Below are 15806 nucleotides of genomic sequence, written 5' to 3' on the forward strand. Positions count from 1 at the left end.
AAAGTTTGAACCAAATTTATACTTTCTTTAGTAATATATGAGTGCCTGTTCCCCACAGTCTTACCAACAGAGTGTTGTCAAACTTCTGGATTTTACTAATCTGATATAGGGAAAATAATATCTTAGTATAGCTTCAATTGCATTTCTCTTATTATGTGTGAGTTTGAACATTTGTATATATTTATGAGCCTTGAATGTTTATTTCTACATGAACTATCTGCTCATGTCCTGTGCTCATTTTTTTCCCCCTGGATTCTTGGTCTTTTTTTTAAAACAAAAAACCACACAATTTCTAAGCACATCTTATATATCAAGATTACCCTTTTGTCTTTAAATGAAATACAAACTTTCTTGATTTTTTTTACTTTGTAGTGTCTGTATCATGCACATAAATGTAGTTGTAGTTCTTTTCCCCCTTTATATAGTTGAATCTTTTAAGGCTTCTGTTTTCCTTTTAGTTAGAAAGCATTCCGCTCTCTAAAGTTATATAGGAATTCTCTCAAGCTTACTTCTAGAACTTTTATGGCTTCATTTTTTTCCCAGTTTATCTTGAAGTCTTTGATGACCTTAGAGTTTATCCTTATGTGTTGTGTGAGATATAGATCCAACTAAATTTATTCCAGGGCAGAATGTTTCCTGCACTTAGCTTTCTCAGATATGTGAAATATCCTACCTTATAAAAGGCTAAATACTTTGGTATCATTTGTCTAAAGGGAAGCGTAAAAGAACAAGTTAAAATTTGAATTGGTGCCTCCAGTATAGCTAACAGTTATCTATCAAAATATACTAACTGGCCATTTGTAGGGCATTAGTTAATTATGATATATCCTTCTAATTAAATATAATTTGCCCTATAGTTAATTATTCTTGCATGCTAGACCCTGTTATAAGTAATTTAATTGTTAATATGTGTTTGAGCTTTACAACACTGCTATGAGATAGATGGCATTATTACTCCAATTTTAGAAATTGAGATAATAACACCACAGATTATCAAACGGAGGCATCTAGGATAAATGGCTTGCCTGAGACTACACAGAAGTTGTGTGGTAGGCACAGGAACTGGGATTTGAACCTAGGCAGCCAGATTCCAAAGCCCACATTTGTGACTCTTCTGCTATCCCATGTCTTAAGAAAAGTGAGGCACGCAACAATGTGAATGTACTTAACACCACTGAACTAACTGTACACTTAAAATGGTTAAGATGGCAAATTTTATGCTATGTACATTATACCACAATTTTTAAAAAAATCTGATTAGTTAATTTACATTACAATAGTAAAACTTTTAATGGGCATATTTAAAATATTTAATTCACCTACAATTTGATAAGTTTTGAGGTATCTATGAAACCATCACCACCACAACGAAGGTAATGAACATAACCATTATCCCCAGAGTAACTATTACCCTTCAAGGTAAACTGGAAAAAAATGAAACCGTAAAAGTTCTAGAAGTAAGCATGAGAGAACTAAAAGAAAAACAGAAGCCATAAAAGATTCAACTATATTAAAGGGGAAAAAAACTACAATTACGTTTATGTGCATGATAAAGATACTACATAGTAAAACGATCAATAAAAATTTTTTTAATTTATCCTTTCCTCCTGACTTTCCAGCCTTCCACTCTCTACTCCATCCACACAGCATTAAAATTTAAGTTACTCTACAGATCCTTAATGAGAATAATAATCCATATTGGCATCAAATAAACAACAAGTGGCTTCAGGATGTAAGGGTTAGGAGTTGGCTAAGTTCAGTCCGTTTTTTTTTTTAAATTCAAGTTTTATTTTAGATTCAGGGAGTGCATGTGCAGGTTTGTTATGTGGGTATATTGCTTGATGCTAAGATTTGAGGTACAAATGATTCCATATGCAGGTAGTGACCATAGTACCCTGTCCCTGCTCCCTCATGCTATAGTAATCCCCAATGTCTATTGTTGCCATGGACTTAATGTCCACGAGTACCCAAGGTTTAGCTCCCACTTATAAGTGAGAACATGCAGTATTTGGTTTTCTTTTCCTGCTTTAATTTTCTTAGGATAATGGCCTCCAGCTGCATCCATGTTGCTGCAAAGGACATGTTTTTGTTCTTTTTCATGGCTGTGTAATATTCCATGGTGTATATGTGCCACATTTTCTTTCTCCAATCCACCGTTGATGAACACCTTGGTAGATTCCATGTCTGTGCTATTGTGAATACTGATGAACATATGAGTGCGTTTCATTTTGATGGAACAATTTTTTTGGATACATACCCAGTAATGGAATTACTGGGTTGATTGGTAGTTTCATTTTAAGTTTTTTGAGACATCTCCAAACTGCTTTCCACAGTGGCTAAACTAATACACATTCCCACCAACAATGTATAAGCATTCCTTTTTCTCTGCAGCCTCACCAATATCTGTTGCTTTTTGACTTTTTAATAATAGCCATCTGACTGACAGATAACATCTGGTGTAAAATGTTATCTCATTGTGGTTTTTATTTGCAGTTCTCTGATGATTAGTGATGTTGAACATTTTTCATGTTTATTGGCTGCTTCTATGTCTTCTTTTGAGAAGTGTCTGTTCCTGTCTTTTGTCTACTTTTTAATGGGGTTATTTGTTTTTTACTTGTTGAATTAAGTTTCTTACAGATTCTGGATAATAGACATTTGTTGAAAATATTTTCTTTTTTTTGCAAATATTTTCTTTCATTCTGTATGCTATCTGTTTATTCTGTTGATAGTTTCTTTTGTTGTGCAAAACTCTTTAGTTTAATTAGGTCTGACTTGTCAATTTTTGTTTTTATTGCAATTGCTTTTGAGGGCTTAGTCATAAATTCTTTCCCAAGGTTGATGTCCAGAATGGTACTTCCTAGGTTTTCTTCTAGGATTCTTATAGTTTGAAACCTTACCTTTAAGTCTTTAATCTATCTTGAGTTAATTTTTGTATATGGTAAAAGGTAGGGGTCCAGTTTCATTCTTCTGCATATGGCTAACTAGCTATCCTAGCACAATTTATTAAATAGAAAATCTTTCTCCATTGCTTATTTTTGTTGACTCCATCAAAAATCAGTGGTTGTAGGTGTGTGGCTTTATTTCTGGGTTCCCTATTTTGTTCCCTATTCTCTTCCATTCATCTATGTGTGTGTCTGTTTTTGTACTAGTACTTTGCTGTTTTGGTTACCACAGCCTTGTAGTATAGTTAGAAGTTGGGTAATGTGATGCCTCTGGCTTTGTTCTTTTTGTTTAGCATTGCTTTAGTGATTTGGACTCTTTTGGTTCCATATGAATTTTTTTTTTTTTTTTTTTGAGACAGAGTCTCACTCTTTTACTCAGGCTGGAGTGCAGTGGCATGATCTCAGTTAACTGCAACCTCTACTTCCCAGGTTCAAGCAATTCTCCTGCCTCAGCCTCTAGAGTAGCTGGGATTACAGGTGCATGCCACCACACTTAGCTAATTTTTGTATTTTTAGTAGAGACGTGGTTTCACCATGTTGGCCAGGCTGGTCTTGAACTCCTGACTTCAAGTGATCTGCCCACCTCAGCCTCCCAAAGTGCTGGTATTACAGGTGTGAGCCACCACATCCAGCCCATATTAATTTTAGAATAGAAAAAAATATTTTTAAAAATGAGGCAGATCTATACACCCTAACCTGGAGTGAAAACCATCAAGAAGTAAGGGGTTCAGGGAAGGAGGGAGAAAAATAAGTAAAGGAGAACTCTGGTTTCATTGTTTAAATATGCATATGTGTTTGTGTGTATATATGTAATAGGAATATAATATATATACATAAGAAATTATACATGTGCAGAAAAAACTCTAGAAGATAAACAAACTGTTAACTGTGACTATTTGTGGTTAGAGGGATTAGAGAGGAAGGATTTTTTAAACTTTACATTCTTCTGTAATTTTGTGAGGGAAATTGCAATGAATAACCTTTACTTTTGAAATCAAATAGAAAAGATGTAGGGTGGCCCCCCAAAAAGTCACCTATCATCACATCCCCACCCACCTGCTTCTCCCAGGGCCTTTACATCTTTGATCCCCTACACCAGGCACAGGGGCCAGTGTCAAATTGGTCACTTGTCCCATGTTGCTTATCAGAAATCTTGCATTTTCTATGTTTGCTCAGCATCAGACTTGGATTTCTTTGTACTCTTCCCCTGTACACCTTGGATTTTCCAAAGGCTGATTATAAAATAGGTGTTTAATATCTCACCAGTCGCAACTGGTATATGCTCATGTGCAAAGTGGCTTACAGCATTCATTAAAAGCAGATACCAGCATGGGACACACATAATGCGAGTGGCGAGGCATGTCTGGCAGACTGTTCCCAAGACGTAAGCTCATGAAAGAAGAAAGTGAAAACCACGCCCTCTTTTGGTCACATTTTAACTTTTTCTTCATGTGTCAAATCATAATTGTTCTGAAGCCCTCCAGGGTCATGGAGGTGGGTTAGGGATTTGGCTCTAGACTGATGTAATCCTACACCTGTGTTCACATCACCTCCATCTCTGTGCCAGCTGTCACTCCTCCACTGTCAGCAAATGTGGATTCTTGTGTTTTCCCCTGCTGCTCCAAATCACAGCCTCCCTCACCTCCTGTGCCCGTTGCTGCTCCTCCTGCTTGGCTGCTCTTTCTACTTCCTTTCTTCCTTCTCCGAGGCTTCACCTGCACTTAGTGTGGGCATCATCAAGCCAACCAGGCGAGTGCTGTGAGCTGACCCATCACAGGCAGAGGACTCCTAACAGGATGTAAGTCAGGCCTTTTCTCTTCTCAGCTCAAAATGCTCCTAGGAGTCCTCATTTCACCCAGAGCAAAAGCCAAAGTCCTTTCAGGTCCTGTGAGGCCCCACACAACTTGATCCCCCTTTATGTCATTCTCCACGGCTCTCTCTCTTGCTCACTCTGATCCTGGCACATCTGCCTCCCTGTCACTCCTTGCCCAAGCCAGCCATGCTCCCAGCCGAGGGCCTTTGCACTCGCTGTCCCTTCTGCCTGGAACACTCTTCCTCTAAGTACCACATGACTCAAGTCTCACCTCTTTCAAGTCTGCTCAAACGCAGCACTTCCACAGTGAAACCTCTGGCCACCCTATTTGTTACTGCAACCCACTCTATCCCCCTTCTGTCCTCCTCTTCCCTACTTTATTTTTCTCCCCAGCAGGGATTTTCATCTCTTTCATACACTGATGAATCCCCAACACCTTCATCAGTGTTGGGCAAATAGTCAGCGGACATGAATAGCTCAGGAGTGAATTCTTTGTATCTTTTAGAATCATGGGATCTTCACACGGGCTAAGCTATTTTCACCAGGATTTGGTCTTGGAGGTCTTTTTAGTATCACTATATTGCTGGGTTTTGCATCTGTTTGAGGTAATGGATTGTTAAGGATCCCTCCTGGGCCAGGAAGCTGAAGGTATAATATGGAGAAGTCCCCAGTGTGAAGGACCATGAGGGGCAGTCACACTGGGCCAGGGAGAAGTTGAGACATAGCAGCCACTTCCAGGAGACTTGGATTAGTCTACACGAGAGCTTCAAGAAGTCTCTGTTCCACCTACCCCAAAGCCAGCCCCAATCTAGGCACCAAGTCCCATATGCTAATACTGGTATCTCCCATAGGAGAGCCCCATAGCTTCGTCAACAGGAACAGCTCACCCAATTTCCCTGAGGGTAGGAGGCCTTGATATAGACAGTCATCAGAATGGAGTCCTTTTAGCATCTGCACCTTAAACAGAAGTCTGCAGTTAGAGGTGCAGTGGTTGAAACTCAAAGACCTAGACTAGCCACCCACTCCCTTCTTTATGCCCAGACCTGGGGATAGGATATTTTTCCTGGACTACTATTCTACAACATGGGGGTGGAGGTGGGGGGTCGTCTGAGCAGAAACAGCAGGGGGCATGGCAGATGCTCTTCTCTCTCTCATTCTGCCAGGCCCGGCAGAGCAGTCTCTCGACACAGTTGCAGGAAGGCATGAATTGCTGAGCCAGGTCTGACCTGGCTGCCCTCAGAAAGCCCTCTGACAGGGACCTATCAGCTAAGCTGGCACCACATGGTGTGCCTGGAATTGTTCTTTAGAGTTTCTACTTCTTGACTTCAAAAAGCATGTTCTAAGATTGGCTAAACCCAGTATCCAGCGTCTGGATGATTGTAAGGGACTCAATGGGGATGGCCCCTTTTCCTGTTGAGTCTTTTAAAACCCTGGCCTCTGAAAAATCTTCGTTCTCTGTTTGTGTGCACTTAGCAAGCCTCCCAGTCCTTTGCCATCTTTATAAATCAAAAGTCTCTGGTACACAACACATGAGATTACTACTGTTGGCCCAAGAGAGACCTTGGAACACTTTTGTCCTTTTGAACCAGAGTCACCTGACTCAAGCCCCATGGGCCATTTCCCTGACATAAGATTCCAAGGTAGGGTTTACTAAGATTTCACTAATATTGCTCAGTTTATGCTTATTGCTAAGAGAAAAAAGTTTCAATAATTTCAACTACTAATCAAAAAGAATAAAAAGATAGCAATATGGATTCATATACATTAATATAGATATGAGCCGTGAGGCCTACCTGGGAAGGAGAACATTTCTAACATCATTTTGTTCCAAGACCCTGACACCTGGAATTTTGTCTTTCTGATTTTTTTTCTCTTTTTCTTTCTTTCTCCTTCTTTCTCTCTCTGATTTTCTGTCTCTTATAAAGTTTTTTTGTGATGGCTTCGCTAAGGACATTTTATTGTTATTTTTATAAAGTAGAGGAATGTTTGTTTGCTAGTATTAATTGCCTATTACAAGTCTGTTCAAATATATAGATACAATATTTTCTAAAATATTCTTAGATTGTAGTATATGTAAATTTTCTTCGTGAATTTCTACTAAGGTTCATTGCTTCCTAACATTATTGTGCCTGTTGGTATAATCCAGCAGAGCAGGTGATATTTTTCGTTTATTAGTGCAGAAAACATAATCAAAATTATAATTAAAGCAGTTGGTTGAACAGTGAATGAAATATATCACATAACAACCTCATACTTAGATACTACTAATTGTAATTCAGTATAATTAACACTTTCCAAATTATCCATTATTATTTGTTTGGACCGAAAAAAAGCATGCTCTGAGGCTCTTTGCTGTCTGCCTAGGCATTTTAGTGTGGATGATAAAACGATGCCAAATTCTATAGTAATAAATATATATGTATGTATATATGTATACACATACATACATTTAATTTCCTTTGACAGATTTTCTCCCTGTATGAGGCAAATGTTCCAACTTATCAATTAAAACCTGTTAGTGAAACTGCTCATGAAGTATGCATAATGCTCTGAGGTTTAATAAGCAGGTTCTGGGAAGCTGCATGGCTGTTGCAGCATAACTATTACTACAAGGTTGTTATTATTTGATTAGCTCATTACAGAGGAGTCTTCTGAGATTTTGCCATGGATCACTGTCTGCATGTAATGGCTTCTTTCCTTAGTTACAGAAGTAAACCAGCAGTAAACTCCAGAGGCTCAACTCAGGGATGTTGCTGTCTTATGCTCTTAGGAAGCATACCAGGTGTGAGTAACCCCTTCTGAGCTGGTTAAAAGTGAATTTTCATGGCCGGGCACGGTGGCTAACGCTTGTAATCCCAGCACTTTGGGAGGCCGAGGCGGGCAGATCACGAGGTCAGGAGATCGAGACCACGGTGAAACCCCGTCTCTACTAAAAATACAAAAAATTAGCCGGGCGTGGTGTTGGGCGCCTGTAGTACCAGCTACACGAAGAGGCTGAGGCAGGAGAATGGCGTGAACCCGGGAGGTGGAGCTTGCAGTGAGCCGAGATCTCGCCACTGCACTCCAGCCTGGGTGACAGAGTGAGACACCGTCTCAAAAAAAAAAAAAAGTGAATTTTCACAGCCAATTTAGAAAAAGAATTTTTTTCCCCACTTATTGATGATCACAGAAACAACTCTTAAATATGCAAAAGAAGTATAATCAGTTTCTTGAATAGTTAGAAACCTGATTAATAAGTCACTTTTAGTGACAGATCTCTGCCATTACAAACAATCCCTCTGTTGTTGTTTTTTGCTTTAGACCCAGACCTAGATGCACCTGAAATGCCAAGAAAGAGGAACCACTGGATGACTGAGGAAGGCATGAAGAAAGATGCATCCTTAAACTAGACCTTGAAGATGGAATAGAGTTTTTAAGAAATAACACTTACACTGAATTGCTTTAATTATATAAAGGAACCATAGAACATTTGAAAAATGTAGATAAGAATAAAGACGTAAAGATTCAAGGATTTAGTCTTTCGTAACTGTCTTTATAAATAATATTGTAATAAACATCCTTGTGCATAAATTTTGAGTGTCTCTAGAGATACATTCTGATTGATCAGAATCAGAGATAAATTCTAAATTTCTGAGAGCTGAAATTTTTGGGTCTAAGTCTTCTGAAACTTTATTGCTAAATTGCCCTCCAAAAGGGTCTTACTAATTTGTCTTCATATGTGCCATCTATGAATCTCCAAAGCCTCTGTATGATCAGACAGAAGTGGGGAGAGATCAGTGTTGCCCTTCAAATAGTCCCACCGAAAGCCACGTTCAGATATACAATGCTACGGTTTCTCCAGCCTCTTACAGAGAAATTACTTGGGAATTTTTAATAGTCAAATTATGTACCACACAAGAACTCCTTTTTTACATTGCTATTAACCTCTGGGATTCTTTTTCTTGTTTTTGGTGGTGGTGTTAGTTTTACTTAATTTTGCCAAAACCTTGGTCGAAACTTTATTCAACACTAGGATGGCTATTAAGAAAAAATACAGATAATAACAAGCATTGCTGAGAATGTGAAAAAATTGGAGCCCTCACACATTGCCTGTGGGAATGTAACATGGTACCATTACTTTGAAAAAAAAGTTTAGCAGTTCCTCAAAAACTTAGATTTAGAGTTCGCATATGACTCAGCAAGTCTACTCCCAGATATATACCCAAGAGAACTGAGGATTCAAAACATGTCCACACAAAAACGTGTGCACAAATGTTCATAACAGTATTATTCATAATAGCCAAAAAGTAAAAACAACTTAATGACCATCAACTGATGTATTGATAAAAAAGTATGGTACATCCATACTTTATTTGGTACAAAAAAGAATAAAATACTTGGTTACCTGGTACAAAAAAGAGTAAAATACTAAGCCAAGCATAGTAATCCTAGCACTTTGGGAGGCTGAGGCAGATGGGTCACTTGAGGTCAGGAGTTCCAGATGAGCCTGGCCAACATGGCAAAACCCCGTCTGTACTAAAAATACAAAAATTAGCCGGGCATGCCAGTGGTTTGCACCTGTAGTCTCAGCTACTTGGGAGGCTGAGGCACAAGAATCACTTGAACCTGGGAGGCAGAGATTGCAGTGAGCTGAGATCACACCACTGTACTCCAGCCTGGGAGACAAAAAAAAAAACAAAAAAATTACTGACACATGCTACAACATGGATGAATCTAGAAAACATTATGCTAAGTGAAAGAATTCACTCACAAAAGGCCACACATGGCATGACTCCTTTTATATGAGATGTCAAGAATAGGCAAATCCATTAAAACAGAGAGTAGACTCACAGTTACCAGGGGATGGAGGGAAGAGAAAAAAAAGGAGTGGTTGCTAATGGGTATGGGGTTTCTTTTGGGGATGAAGAAAATGTTCTAGAGTTAGATAATAATGATGTTTGTATGACTATGACCATACTAAAAGCCACTGAATTGCACACTTAAAAATCCCTATTCTGGCCAGGCACGGTGGCTCATGCCTGTAATCCCAGCACTTTGGGAGGCTGAGGAGGGCGGATCACCTAAGATCAGGAGTTCAAGACCAGCCTGACCAACATAGTAAAACCCTGTCTCTACTAAAAATACAAAATTAGCTGGGCATGGTGGCACATGCCTATAATCCTAGCTACTTGGGAGGCTGAGGCAGGAGAATCGCTTGAACCAAGGAGGCAGTTCAACCCACGAGGTTGCAGTGAGCCAAGATCGCACCATTGCACTGCAGCCTGGGTAACAAGAGTGAAACTCAGTCTTAAAAAAAAAAAAAAATTCTTATTCTACAGAAATGAAAACATGTCCACAGAGAGACATGCATGTGAATGTTTATAGCAGCATTATTCATAATAGCCAAAAACTAGAAACAACCTAAATGCCATCAACAGGTGAATGGGTAAACAAAATTACATACATTATGAAATATTATTCAACAATAAAATAAAAGTACTGATACATACTACAACACCTTGAAAACATAATGCAAAGTGGAAGAAGCCACATATTGTATGATCCCATTCATATGAAATATCTAGAAAAGGCAAATTTATAAAGAGGGAATGGGATCAGTTGTTGCCTAAAGCAGGAGGATGGGAGCGGGGATTAACTGTAAATGGACACCAGGGAGCTTTATGCGGTGATGGAAACATCCTGAGACTGGGTTTCAGTGATGGCTGTACAACTCTATACGTTCATAAGAGTCATGACTTGTATATTTATAATGGGCGAACTTTATGGTATAGAAATTAGACTTCGATTAAGTTGGTAAGAATGAAAACCTTATTAATAGACTTGGCTATGAATGTCCCTTAGACATTCCCACAGTTCCTTGCTGTAAGGATGAACATTCTCTATATGTCATAGGGTCCACCTCTGAGTGGAAGAGTTACATAAATGTTTTGAGGAATGGCAGCCTCAGAACCCACCTCAAGAAATGGGTTTAAAGGGAACAGCCCTCACTGGGATGTCTCACTGACAGTGTATTTCTGAAGCAGTCAGATCCTTGCGTTGTGATATCCGGTATGTGAATCTTCTCTGTACACACTCTGCAGGATCTGGAAAGCTTATGAGTGGAGGAGGCAACAAAACTAGAGGAACCTCAAGACAATTCCCAGGTCATAGAAACCAAGCCATCCCTCCATCCCTTTGATAAGAGAAGTTTCTCCTAGTTAAACAAGATTATACAAAATGAACACATATTTCATTTATAAAGCCCATTTGGCCATCCCAATATAGATGATAGCGATAATGGTGTAATTGAGGACTACCAGGAAAGAACACCTGTCCCACCTCACTCCACCCCATATATGCACACACACACACACACACACATACACACTTATACAGGTGTACCTCTCTTTGTCTCAGTACTGACTGAAATTCTTCTAACTATGGGCAATATGGTATGGAGGGTATGATCGAGTGCTCTCACGCCAGATGGCTGAGTTTCAATTCTGGCTTCACGGCTTACTAGCTGTGTGGCCTTGGGCAAGGTGTAACCTTTCTGTGCCTCAGTCTCCTCATCTGTAAAATGGGGATGGCATAGGACTTTTGTCAGAAGTAAAGAGATTACTGCTTGTAAAGTGCTTAATATATTGCTGGAGACATAGTAAGTGCTGCATATGTATCAACCACATTCAGGCCCTGGTTCTAGCAGGTACCGGTCTTGTGTCCTCGGGGAGTCATTTCATCTCTATGGACCTCAACCTGGTCACATATAAAATGGTGATAATAACCCTGCACTGCTTACTTCTCAGGATCGTCGTGAAGGCCTCATAAAATAATACGTGGACAGTGCCTTGAAAAGCAGCAACCCCATGTAAATGTCCGGCTTATTTCTTATCCTAGGTCTATGTAGATGGTTTGGGAGCACAGTGGTTCTCGCACTTGTCAAGAAATCAGACTATTTTCTCCTTTGTGGAGCAAACTGCTTCTACTTCAAGTCTTGGCTTAGAGGTCACTTCTGTAGGAAAACTTCCCTGATCCCCCTCACTCCGAATAATTGTGTTAGGTGCCCCTTCAACACCCTCCCCCGCACACCATACGCGGTGCCCGGTGTTCCCATTCCTTATCATTGCAGTTCTGTATGTATTGTCAGTATTTGCTTACTTGTCTGATTTTGAGATCCTTGAAGACAAGCATAACCGTGTCTGGGGTCACCTCTATGTCCTTAGCACTTATTTCAATGTCTAGCACATAGCACGTGCTCAAGAGATATTTGCTTAATAAACTCCAGATTCAAAGAGCCCACTCCCACTGGATATATTCACTCCAACGATATTTCAGAGGCTTCTCATTCTGTCTTCAAACTGGAACTGGTTCTAACTGGTTATCTAACTTACCTAACTTATTACTTATTTAACTCAGCTGATTTAACTTTCTAATTTATTTCCTATTGCTCTCGTTGCTCCCACTCACTTTGTTCTGTGCTGTTCTCCCAATATACCAGGCACGCGGCTGCCTCAGAGCCACCGGGCACGCCTCAGCCTCAGAAACACCGGGAACTCGTCCGCCTCAGAAACACCGGGCACACATCCGCCTCAGAAACACTGGGCACGCGGCTGCCTCGGAGCCACCGGGCACGCGTCCGCCTCAGAAACACCGGGCACACATCCGCCTCAGAAACACTGGGCACGCGGCTGCCTCAGAGCCACCGGGCACGCCTCAGCCTCAGAAACACCGGGCACACATCCGCCTCAGCAACACTGGGCACGCGGCTGCCTCAGAGCCACCGGGCACGCGTCCGCCTCAGAAACACCGGGCACACATCCGCCTCAGAAACACTGGGCACGCGGCTGCCTCAGAACCACCGGGCACGCGTCCGCCTCAGAAACACCGGGAACTCGTCCGCCTCAGAAACACCGGGCACACATCCGCCTCAGAAACACTGGGCACGCGGCTGCCTCAGAACCACCGGGCACGCGTCCGCCTCAGAAACACCGGGCACGCGTCCGCCTCAGAACCACTGGGCACGCGTCTACCTTAGAATCACCAGGCACGCGGCTGCCTCAGCACCACCAGCCATGCTTCTACCTCAGAACCTTTGCATTTGCTGTTCCCTCTTCCTGAAACACTATTCTATGTCCACATGGCTTTATTCCTCATTTCCTTCAGGGATTTGCTCAAATATTCTGTTTTTAGTGAGGCTTCCCCTGAATATCTTTTAAAAAATAACAATCACTCTCCCTTAAGCCTTCCTGATCCTCTCTTCCAATCTTAGTTTTCTTCACTGAATTTTTTTTTTTTTTTTTGAGACAGTTTCTCTCTGTCGCCATGGCTGGAGAGCGGTGGCACAATCACAGCTCACTGCAGCCTCAACCTTCTGGGCTCAAGTGATCCTCCTCTCAATCTCCCAAGTAGCTGGGTCCACAGACACGTGCCATCATGCCTGGTTATCTTTTATTTTTATTTTTTTGAATAGACGATGTGTCACCATGTTGCCCAGGCTGGTCACAAACTCCTGACCCCAAGTGATCCGCCCGCCTTGGCCTTCCAAAATGCTGGGGTTACATCTGTGAGCCACCGTGCCTGGCTTCTCCGTCCCTTACCCTTTCACATGCTGTGTAGTTATTTGTTTACCTGTTATTTGTCTCCCCTCACTAACTTATAAGCTCCATAAGAGCAGGGATTTTTGTCAGTTTTGTTGGCTGCTTTAGAATAGTGCCTGGCACAGGCTGGGCGCAGTGGCTCACGCCTGTAATCCCAGCACTTCGGGAGGCCGAGGCGGGTGGATCACGAGGTCAGGAAATCGAGACCATCCTGGCTAACAGGGTGAAACCCTGTCTCTACTAATAATACAAAAAACAAAATTAGTTGGGCGTGTTGGTAGGTGCCTGTAGTCCCAGCTACTCGGGAGGCTGAGGCAGGAGAATGGCGTGAACCCGGGAGGCGGAGTTTGCAGTGAGACGAGATCGCGCCACTGCACTCCAGCCTGGGCGATAGAGATAGACTCCGTCTCAAAAAAAAAAAAAGGAATAGTGCCTGGCACATAATAGGCATTCAGTAAATATTGTTTCAATGAATAAATCTTAAACAGAGTGTGTGATATAAAATGTAAGATTTCCTTTATGACTTGGGGTCATCTACATCTAGTTGGGCCTTCCTGACCACCCGTCCTTCTATTCTCATCCAAGCAGAGTTCTTCACTTTCTCCTCTTTATTACTCCTGTTCCTTACACCTTTTTATAGTTAGACTCATCACACTGAATTCTAATTTATTTATAAACATGTTTGCTTTCCTCCCCTTGCTGTAGGCTCCTTGGGGTAGTAACTGCATTTAAAGTATTTCTAAATCCTCAGTATCCTGAACAGCGTCTGGAACTTTGTAGGCACCAGTGAAATGTCAGTTGGAACGCATTGCCCATACCTAAAAGAGTAGGTGAAGATACAGTGTGGGATGTAGGGGTGACTGATTTCGTTTGTTGTTCTGCTGTGTGCAGTTAATGTCCCTGATACAGTTTGGATACTTGTCCCCGCCCAAATCTCAAGTCGAAATATAATCCCCAGTGTTGGAGGTGGCAGCTGGTGGGAGGGTGATTAGATCATGAGGATGGATTTCTCATGAATGCTTTAACACCATCCCCTTGGTGCTGTTCTTGCGATAGTGACTGAGTTCTCGTGAGATCTGGTTGTTTAAAAGTGTGTGGCACCTCTTCACCTCTCTCTTGCTCCTGCTCCCTCTTCAACTTCTGTCATGATTGTGAGATGCGGGCGCTATGCTTCCTGTAGAGCCTGCAGAACTGTAAGCCAATTAAACCTCTTTTCTTAGAAATTATCCAGCCTCAGGTATTTCTTTACAGCAATGCAAGAGTGGCTTAATGCAATTCCCATCCTTTCCCTCAGATTACTGAATCCTAGGATCAGAGAATGTCTGCTTGGTATGTGGAGGTCCTCAGGAAGAATGAGAAACTGTTGGTCCATCTCCCCCACCTTCAGCTCCCTCTACATGGAACAAGCTTCTAGCATCCCACCTCTGAGAGCAAAGAGCCAAGGTGGCAGCTCCTTGACCCTCCAATTTGCCTCCTCCTCCTCTGATCACATTACCCCCAGCTCCATCCAAGGCTGCTGATAGGACTGGTTGGTCCCCTGCCTGCTGCCTGCTTCCCTTCTTTCTTTCTTAATGTAAAATCCTCAGTGCTCTGCCCTAAGCCCCTTTCCTTTGTCATATGCTCTTCCTTTGATCGTCTTTTTTTTTTTTTTTTTTTTTTTTTGGAGACGGAGTCTTGCCCTGTTCCTTAGGCTGGAGTGCAGTGGCACGATCTCGGCTCACTGCAACCTCTGCCTCCTGGGTTCAAGCAATTCTCCTGCCTCAGCCTCCCGAGTAGCTGGGATTACAGGTGTGCACCCGCACGCCCAGCTGATTTTTGTATTTTTAGTAGACAGGGGGTTTCGCCATGTTGGCTAAACTGGTTTCAAACTCGTGACCTCTGGTGATCCGCCCCCCTCGGCCTCCCAAAGTGCTGGGATTACAGGAGTGAGCCACCGTGCCTGGCCCTTTGATGGTCTTATCTATTCCTGTTCTACCTGTGACAATGCCATAAAACCTAGGCTCTTAGGACTATTGAGAATGAAGCACCCTCTTACTCAACCTAAACCAAAGTTTAGGTTGTCAACCTATCTCAACCCTATCATTAGCAAATGACCTTCACCATTTCCACCCTGTCAGTTTACTGCATGTATTATTTATTTACTATTTTAAAAAATCAGTATGCTTTCCCACTTTACTTAGCCAAAGAAGTAGTGTCAGCAAAATAAAGAGTTTGTTGGACAATCATTTTTTTTAGAGAGAGAGTCTTGCTCTGTTGCCCAGGCTGGAGTGCAGTTGGCACAATCATGGCTCACTGCAGCCTTGACTTCCTGGGCTCGAGCAATCTTCCTGCCTCAGCCTTCCAAGTAGCTGGAACTACAGACATGAGCCACCACACCTAGCTAATTTTTAAATTTTTAGCAGAGATGGGGTCTTGCTATGTTGCCCAGGCTGATCTCAAACCCCTGGCCTCAAGTGATCATCTCATCTCAGCCTC

This window comes from Nomascus leucogenys, chromosome 13 (genome assembly GCF_006542625.1).
Source record: "Nomascus leucogenys isolate Asia chromosome 13, Asia_NLE_v1, whole genome shotgun sequence".
NCBI classification, from domain to species: domain Eukaryota; kingdom Metazoa; phylum Chordata; class Mammalia; order Primates; family Hylobatidae; genus Nomascus; species Nomascus leucogenys.